The following is a 9,896-nucleotide window of genomic DNA, read 5'->3' as shown; positions in this document are numbered from 1 at the left end:
TTCCTCACACTGATTTTAAGCTGCAGAATCTTTTCCTTGTGGAGCTAGAAAATAATTGAGTAACAGCTAAAACACATACATTAAATTTTGAGATATTTTCAGTTCATCTTTTCTTGCTGTTCAATTTTTAGTTCTAATTATTCACAGAATACTAATTACTCATACAACAGTTTTAGAACTATAAAATGAATATAAAGTATTGCCACAAACCCATTTAATATTTCTAATTATGGGAGTTAAGTAGCATGTTTTCACCTCTCACATTATAAAAAGTACAGCACAATCAAAGCATATAGACTAAGATCAAGTTTGTCATGTCTGGAGATAATAGGATATAATCTGTATTCTTTAATTTTTTAAACGGAAATCTGTTTTGTAATTATTGATTACACAATTTTACTTTAAACTTTTGTCAAGCACTGTAAAAATAGACTCACGATGCATAAAGAGCTATATCCAGCCAAATCACTATTAATTACAGAATTTTAACTTAAGAAGCGCATTAACAGTAATGGTACAGCTAAAATCTCACTAATAGTACTTTTCCTACATAAGACACCTTTCTGTCTAACAGTTCATAGTTTGACAGATTCAGGAATTGGGGAAAATTCTTTCTCTTACATTGCATATTCCATTCAGCATTAATGGTCTGCAGAGACCTATGCCCCTAAAGTAACCATTTGCCAAAAGAGAACATTCAAAGTTTAGGTATGATCAACTACATGTTCCTCAACCAATAATAAGGCATTCTGTGATGATTAAACCAAGATGAGACTCTAAATAAAAATCAGGAGTTTTTCTAAAACAAGTTAGGTGCACTCTTTGCCAAGAGATGCCAGAATATGAGACTAAGCCAGTTATTGAATTAATCAATCATAGTTTATAAATTGTATGAGAAGGTAAATAGGCCTAAATGAGATCAGAGTATTATTGTCCTAAAGTGCAGTTTCAGCCAACAAATCAGTTTTATTTCAAAGTACTAGAACTCATTTAACACTATGCTGAACAGTGAGAAAAAAAATACCTTGAAAGTGATTTCTGACACTAGATATTATTCAAAATATTGTTTTAAAACACTATTCCTGTGCAGTTATTATCTTAGCACATTACATTTCATTTTTATACACATTTCCTATAACATGCAAGTATTGATGTCTTCAAGTAATTTGCATCTAAGTGGAGAGTATATTAGTTATATCTGCAAAAGGAATAAGCCATTTTGTTGATCTTATAGCTGCATTCTTTTCTCAGCATTGTGAATATTTTTGTTCAGTTGTTTTATTTGGATCCTTTGAGGTTTTGGTATGCTAAAAGTGATTAAGCCTGAACTTACCGTCAGCAATGAATACATTTTTCTTGAAAAGAAATCCTTGTTACCAGGTTTTTTTTTATTGAACTTACACTATAAAAGTATTATTTATATATGCATGGCTCTTTTTGTATGACGCTTTTACATTTTTATCTAATTCTATATTCAGCCATTTCATTTTATTTTTTTAATTAAACTTAATTGGATTGGGCAGAAGTGACATAAATTGATCTTCCCCCCTTTCAGGGAGCACATAGCTAGGATAAGAGAGATGTAATAACTTCTTGGTTATTTTAATAGGATCTCACCTTTTCCTTTGGCACTCTTTTCTTCAGGAAAACAGTACCTGTGGTTAAGAACTGTTCTAACATCTAGTAAAATCTGCTTCCCTGCCAGTGGATGGAATTTTAACATTTAGAGTGAGGAAACATGTATAAAATTAATAATTGGTTTGTTGCCATAAATTAAGCTGGTTTTGTAGCAGCCTTTAATTTCTCTGTATTTTCTAATATAATGCCTAACCATATGGAAAATATTTTTAAATCAGCTAGTTAATAACCAACTTTTCTTGAAAACCTTAGCTGGGTTTTGAATACAAACTTGATTTAGTCATTATCATGTTCATCAAATTCAGAATGAAATATATTGCGTTTGAGTATCTTAATATATACAACATTTATACAGTTTCAATGAATAACATTTAGTATAAGATTCAGCATATTCAGAACACTCCAGAATGAAAATAAAACACTAGAATGTTACAGTGTTCAGAGCATTAATATTAATGTTTTGGCCAAATATAATTTTCTTACCGTGAATTCTGAGAAAAAAATCTAGTTGAAAATGCAGTAAATTAATGGTAGAGTGTCTGAATTTCAGAAGCAAATCCTTAGACAAGAGAAACTCATTTTTCTTTCTTGTATTTAGCACCTCTGTTCTGTTGGGAATCAGGAAAAAATTCTTTAGGTCATTCCTTGTTGGAAACCACCAGAAATAGGGAATTGTAATAAGTTGCAATTTAAAATAAGTATTAAATTGGTGGGTCTGTTTTGAGCTGCCCTGCACAAGATAGCAAGCAGCTACCAGAATAGAAATATTGGTGCCAGGGAAATACTGTTCTTACTTTGATTATAAACGGAGAAATCTAGGTACTAGAAGATAATTTTTGTAAAAGAAAATCATACATGTAGGAGATTTTTAAATAGTTATTGAAAGTCCTATGCTTGGAAAGTATGTCATAGACTACAACTACAAACTTCCATCAACATAACTTACTACATTAATTGGAAGGAGTCTGGTAGCACGTTTTTCAACTAACACATTTTATTAAAAGGCCAAAGCTGCAGCTAACAAGTGTGCGCCTTTTAATAAAATGTGTTAGTCGGAAAAGGTGCTAGCAGACTTCTGATTTTTTGCCACCACAGACTTAACACAACTCTCCTCCTACAATGCCTGCATGAACTGGGTTTCTAGTAAACGGGAGAGTGGGATGTTTTGCACTCATACAGAATGCTTGGAGACACTCCTTTTTGCTAATGGGAAGTACCATAGGAGAAATTGGAGACCGTGGAAAGCCGTGGTGAGTGTAGACGGCACTCAGTACTGAGGTGCTGAGAACCTTCACCTGGCATTAATCCAGCAGGAGCTTCAAAGCCAGAGAGGTAGTCTGGGAATGTGTGAAGCCTGAGATAAGGGACTAAGTTGATCTCCCCTAAGCTAGTGCTCTTAAAATGGGTTAGCTGGGATCATACAATCTTGGGCCAAAAACACACACATTATGGTTTAATGCAATATGTGAATATTACAATGTGGGCATGCAGCTGAAAACACAAAGGAATGTTTTGCTTTAAAAGAGGATACAATGAAATGATTATTCCTTTATTCAAGATTGTACTGAGTGATCAATGTAATGTATTTAGAATGAGTTTCCTTTTTTTGTTATTAAGTTGGGCAAAATATTATATCAAACTTTATAAGGAATTAAAGTATCCAGTGAATGATTCATACAGTGTATTAAATCATGTGATTTCTTTCATTTTAGTTTAATGTGTTGTATAAACTTTGCCTTTGTGGCTTCTTCAGCTGATCATGGATTTTAAAAATGTAGTTTAGTCAGTACAACGTCCGAGCATGGCAAATCTGTTTTTCCAAATACTGGTGTTAATTTAATCACTTACCAGATTCCAAACAAATTCAACATCATTTTTAGGCTGTTCCTAAAAGAGGGAATGATTTAAAAATAACAAGTGTTGCTAGACTTCTTTTGGAAAATGTTCTTACTGTAAAATTGCAACGTGAGTAACAAGTGGTTGTTCCTCAGAGAACGGCAGCCTTTGTGTCTGCTTCTGTTGTTTACACCCCCTAAATTTAATGTTGGTAATTTAAAGCACAGGTTCTCATCTGTGCACCGTGTCTTGCCTATGCATTTAAACTGCACATATTACTGTGTGTGCCTGAGAACTTTGTTGAGTATCTTACATGTTCATTCAAAAGGGGAAAATCCTAAACATTCTGAGTATAATACAGTATTGTGGCCCATAGGTAGATAGGTTGTATAAAATGAGTTGAATACCAATGTTTTCAGTAGATTGAAATATATTGATTTTATTCTGTCATATATGATTAAGTTTTTGAATTTGGTTGTAATGAAAAATATAACAACATTCATAAAAGGTAAAGCTAGTAAATTTATGTTCTGTTAAAGTCAATATTTCATTTTACTTCCAGTTTCATTTTGGGAGAGAAACTGTCTTGGTCATTATGTTAGGCTGTCTTACTAGGAGTTGTGAACAGGTTTGGCTCTTGTGGACTGCCCTGCATTTCCTGGGAGACTGTAGTATTTCTGCCCATGCTGTCATTGTAGCTTTGCAAGATGGGAATCAGTAACACTGAGCACTGGTGATTTCCAAATAAAACTGAGATTGCTGCTCTGCCCTACAGCACATGTTCTGTAAGTTTCTCAGAGGTGTCTCTTATGCTGCTTAACATCTACACCAAACAACTGTTAAAATTCATTCAAAACATGGGCATGATGCATTTTGTTTCATATGTATTATAAGCCCGCTCGAACTGTTAGTTAGCAGGGTGCAAATATTTGAAAGCAGCATGCCTATGCTTACAATCCTTTGGTATATATTTTAAATACTAGCTTTCTGTTATCATGTAAATAGCCAATGATACTGGATCCACAGACTCCAGCTGAATTTCTCACTGCTATTTTTTGGTGTCATAGAAATAGATAAATAGGAAATAAAGGTGATGCTTGACATTTCCCTGCTAACCATTTCCCAAGATACCCTAAACTCAAGGTATCTAATTAGCAGTTGGATTAGCAGTAGGGAAATCTTTGGGTTACCATAACAACAAACTTCAAGCTATCTCATGGATCTCTTCATTTCAGTAATAGGGCTTGATTCATGTCATCTCTCTTGAAACAAAAAGAGGTCCCTTTGATTTTCAGGAATGCCTGTCCTGAAAGGCAACATGTATTTTCCATTCATTATGCTGTTTGTTAACTGAGCTCTGGTTTTTTTTTAACATTACACATATAACAATGATTTACAATATTTGGAGAGAACTTCCATCATCTGCTCCATTACATAGCTTTTCTGCTAAGCAGATATGAAGAAGTAATTTTCCCCTGAGTTCTGTCTTATACTAGATATCTAAAGCACTGGTGCTGATATGCACTAACTACAAGACGATATGAAAGAAACGGTATCAATTCAAGAAACAAGAGTTATACCACTAAGTGTAACTGCCATTATCATTTCAAGAAAGAAGACAAGTCTCCAAATATCAAAAGTGTTTTTGATCTATTTTTCCATGCAGTGGTTTATTTCAGATCATGATTATACAACTTCTTGTGTCTCATTGCATTGTGAGAAGCAGGATGCATGCAATGTAAATATAATGTCTTAAAAGGGTTTGCTGTCAACACACTGTATTCTGTTTCTGTGCTAATGTAATTGACAAAATACTTGATAGTGCTGATTATTCCTTTCTTGTAAACAAGTTTCTTTGTGCCCACAAACAGCTGTGTTTATGCCTCTATGAATTTATGCCTTTATTATGTTGTCATCACATTGTGAAAGCACTGCACAAATCCTAAGAATTCTTCTTAACAGCTGGCAAAAAGAAAACATAATCTTAATATATTCTTAAACTCTCAAAAGTGTTTTATTCAGTTTGCTCTTTTAGAATTTTACATGTTCATTTTAACCTTAACTAGAAATATGAAAGAAGGAACAAAAAACAGCTTTACAATATTAATGGCATGTGTCTGTTACCTAGGAGAAGGTAAAGCAAGTTATAGCTGCTAAATTAGAGAGGCATATTTGGAGTTATAAATGCATCACTATTCTTAATAACAAAAAGAATGAAAAACAAGGATAAAGGATAGGCCATGTCATCATAAACAAAGTGAAACTTCATTGTGCTTGCTGTTATAAAACTGCTCACGATTTTAATTATTAAAAAAAGAAATGAATTTAAAAAGGGGAATGAACTCTCAAAGTTATACTCCTAATTTCAATTACAAAATGTACTGGTGAAATACACAGTATTCTGTCCATGCCTTAAATTATTTGCAATTCTGTTTAATTCTTGCTTCATTGCTTAAATTGTACTGATCATCTCTTTTCAGAACTTCTACAAATGTTACATTCCAGTTGGAAAACAGGCTGTTTTGAGCATTTCAGGAGTGCTTGGAGCTCAGAATACTTCCAGATGCTCAAATCAGAACAATTCGTGCTTGAAAACAGGGTTTGCAATTCAGAACAGTTCATGTTAAAAATATTTTGGATGTTCTTAGCTGCAACTCTGGACCAGATTAGGAATCAATACAGGTTGTCCTCAATTTACGACCACAATTGGGACCAGAATTTCCATTCTAAGCGATGCGGTCATAAAGTGCGACATCACGTGACCCTATTGCCTAGTAATGGCACTCCTGGCACTCCCCGTTGCTGTAGTTAAGTGAATTCCACCGGTCATTAGCCAAGGACCCACCCCGATCCAAGCCATTCCGGGGTTGGTCCCTCCCAGCCCTGAGCCTCAGTAAGGTAAAGGACTGCCTCCAACTCCCTCCACCCACATTTCTCCCCACTGTCTCTTCCTTTTTGTCTGCCCTGCACCCTGCCTTGTGGGGCAGCAAGTAGCCCCAAAACTGCATGGCTCTGGGACTGCTTGCCATGCTGTGCCTAAGGGGCTTCTTGGCACGATGCTGCTCTGAGGCAGCAAAAAGCTGCTGAGCTGCAGTGCAGCACAACACTGCAGCCACCTGTGGAAGCCTCAACCACCCAAGCCCAGTCCCAGCTGCCCTCACCACCCTGCACTGCAAGAGCCCTGCCACCTTGCGCTCTGCCACTGCAGCTGACCTTTGCTGTCTTCTTGCTCCCCCTGCTGATGAGGTGTGCCCAGCCCGGCTCTTCACACCAAGAAGCCGCTTTGTGCCACACTGCTGAGCCAGGCTGGGGCTGGGCTTCACGGTGTGCTGTGGCTCTGGGGCTGCTGCTTCGCCTCAGAGCTGGCCCCAGCCTGGCCCAGCAATACTGTGCAAAAGGACTTCTTGATGCAAAGGGCCAGGCCAGGCACGCCCCATCAGCAGTGGGAGCAAGAACACAGCAAAGGTCAGTGGAGCACAGGGCAGCAGGGGGCCAAAAGGGCATAGATGGGAGGTAGATAGGTGGGTAGGAGAAGTTGAAGCACCACTGCAGTTGTAAGTGCAGGCAGGCTGCCCAGTGCCCAAATTTTGATCATGTGACCACTGGGTCACTGCAAGGCCATAACTTCAGGGACCGGTCATAAGTCCCTTCGTTCAGTGCTGCCATAACTTCGAATGGTTGCTGAGCGAATGGTCATAAGTTGAGGACTACCGTAACTAACATTCATGCTAGTTAAATTGACCCAATTTTATTTTGAAAAAAATTACAGGATGTTTCCAATACTATTTTTAGTTTTATAAATAATAGTCTTCACATCTGGATAAAAAAAGCTGTCCTAATTCCATCTTCCCCTTCCCAAAATATATAACACAATGGGATTTGAAACCCTTGTTAAGTATTGTCATGAGATACATAAACACAGATCTCAGGAATCCAGACATTGCACTAGGGGAGTGAATAAGTGATATATACATTGATAAAGCCTATTTCCAAGGAATGATAGCCAGTATCAATTTGAAAGATTGCCTGTAACATCCATTAGACTTACTTTCTACACATTCTGTTGCCAAAATAATGAAATCATGTTTTATATTATAACTTCCTTTACCCCAAGTGACCATTTACCATTAACTTGATTCATTCTTCACAAAAGCCAGTCTACTGCTGAACTTGATCCTTTTTTAAAAGATTTCTTGGCTTCATTTGCTTCATAATTCTTTACTTCTTCACTTTCTATGGGAGAGGGACATTTGCCTCTAGTCAGCACATTTTTATACTTAAACATTCTTTGAACCTCAAAATTAATTGACTTCTATATTTATTTCAAAACAATTTTTTTATTCGCTGGGTCAACTGCACATAAGTTGCTAAAATGAGATTTGTCTTGAAGAAGAAATCACTATTTGATATATGGATTGCTGTCATGTGCTAATCTGGCTTGCCTATAATGTACAAAGTGGAGCCACATTCTCATGTTTCCTTTCTGCAATGTTTAACTGGTTAATGATAAGGCAAATTCTGCAGATTATTTTAAAGTTCATGATCATGACAACAGGAGAAGGAGGAATAGACAAAGAAACAATCATAACAATGCTACATTTTGAAGGATTTTTTTTTTAAAAAGCTATATAAAAAAGTAGTAATTACCAAATCCCCATGTTAATGATGAACTTAAGTCTTTCTTCACTAAGAACATCAGCACAGATTCAGGTATAAAAAGAGGATAAATGTTAGGATGTAGTAGAAAAGCAATCACAAATAAAATAACAAATGCATACTTATTTATGAAATGTATAAATTGCACCCCTCCATTTAGCATATGCTCAGGGAAATATAGTTTAAAAATATGCTTAAAGCTTTTTATAAAAGTAGAGTGAAAAACTCTTACATACTGAAAGTGGCAGTCAGACTGAGGAAAAATAAAATATTATATAAAATAGTACAGTCTTTTCCCATCTAAAACAATATAGGGAGCCAATCTCCCTTTCCTGGGGAGGAAGTTCCACAATTACCATGCTAATACTCCAAATAGCAGAATATATAAGAAGGTTTCCAATTGTAATCATGTATTGAGCGTTCATTCATAACACATTAGTTTAAACTGTAGATTTAAGTAAAGCTATACTGTTTAATCAGATAAAACAGATCTAAATATATTAATCAACTAAAAATGTTTCTAATCAGTTACCTATTATCTCAGAAAGGATTTTCTTTCCTATAAGAAAAAAATAACCCCTCTAATAGGATTCATTTTATACTTACATATATTTAATACAAAAACTGCAGATTTACCATTTTAGATGAATTTCCCTTGCCCTAATCTTTTGTATAACACCCCATTGAAGAAAATGCTTACTGTAAACTATTAAGTACATTATTTCAAAAATGTCTTGTTATTCCAAATAATTGTTTTATGGAGATTTAATTGGTGACTTCCTTAAAACTTAAAAGATACATTCATTATAGACTTCAAGATACAATACATTCAATAGTGCTTCATTTTATGCCAATTGTATTAGAAATCTATGAGAACAATTTACAGTTCAGACCATGCAATAATCCAGCCTAATGTATGAGAAACCACAAAACTTTGTGCTGTGTACTGGATTGATTATACTATGTGTCATGTATGAACTCAGCACGTTCTCAGGTTTCTTTTCGAAACTACTGTTAAATCTTTCAGATACGCTGAATACTTAAAGGCTTTTACATGTTAAATTTTGAAAGTTTAAATTTAAGGATTTAATAGCTGATATCACTAACAAAACTAGTACTACTACTATTAATAATAATGCAATAATTACCAGGTCCCCGTATTACTGATGAAGATGAACTTGAGTCTTTCTTCACTAGAATAGCAGCCCAGCATTCAAGCATATTTTAAAAAGTCAAAGCAATTGGGGAGGGGGGGGGAATAGTGAATAAACTAGCTTGTATGATGTTTCTGCTGTACTAAATAAGCATGCAGACATTGAGATAGCTTAATGACAATGTAAAGACAAAAGGCTGCTTCATGCAATCTTAACGAAGATGTGACCTAATTTAAGCTGAAAGAACATAGACTCAATTGGAATTTTACTGTACATTCCATCCTCCTGGACACATTGGGACTTTTGAGAACATATGTGGCCCTGGAGAGCTTGCCCTCCCATAAAATAGGAGGCATAACCAGTTATAATGCACAAATTGACCAAAATGCTAGCTATTATCCCTCTAATGCAAGGTTTCTCAACCAGGATTCTGTGGAACCCTGTGGTTCCACAAGAGGTCACTAGGGGTTCCCTGGGAGATCATGATTTATTTAAAAAATTATTTCAAATTTGGGCAACTTCACATTAAAGAGTAAGTTTCATTCTTTATTTTCAGTCTAAGAACACTGTTAATGCATTTATACAGGCCTACCCATGAAACAGATATAATAA

Source organism: Candoia aspera, chromosome 7 (genome assembly GCF_035149785.1).
Source record: "Candoia aspera isolate rCanAsp1 chromosome 7, rCanAsp1.hap2, whole genome shotgun sequence".
NCBI lineage: Eukaryota > Metazoa > Chordata > Lepidosauria > Squamata > Boidae > Candoia > Candoia aspera.
This window is presented reverse-complemented; position numbering follows the sequence as displayed.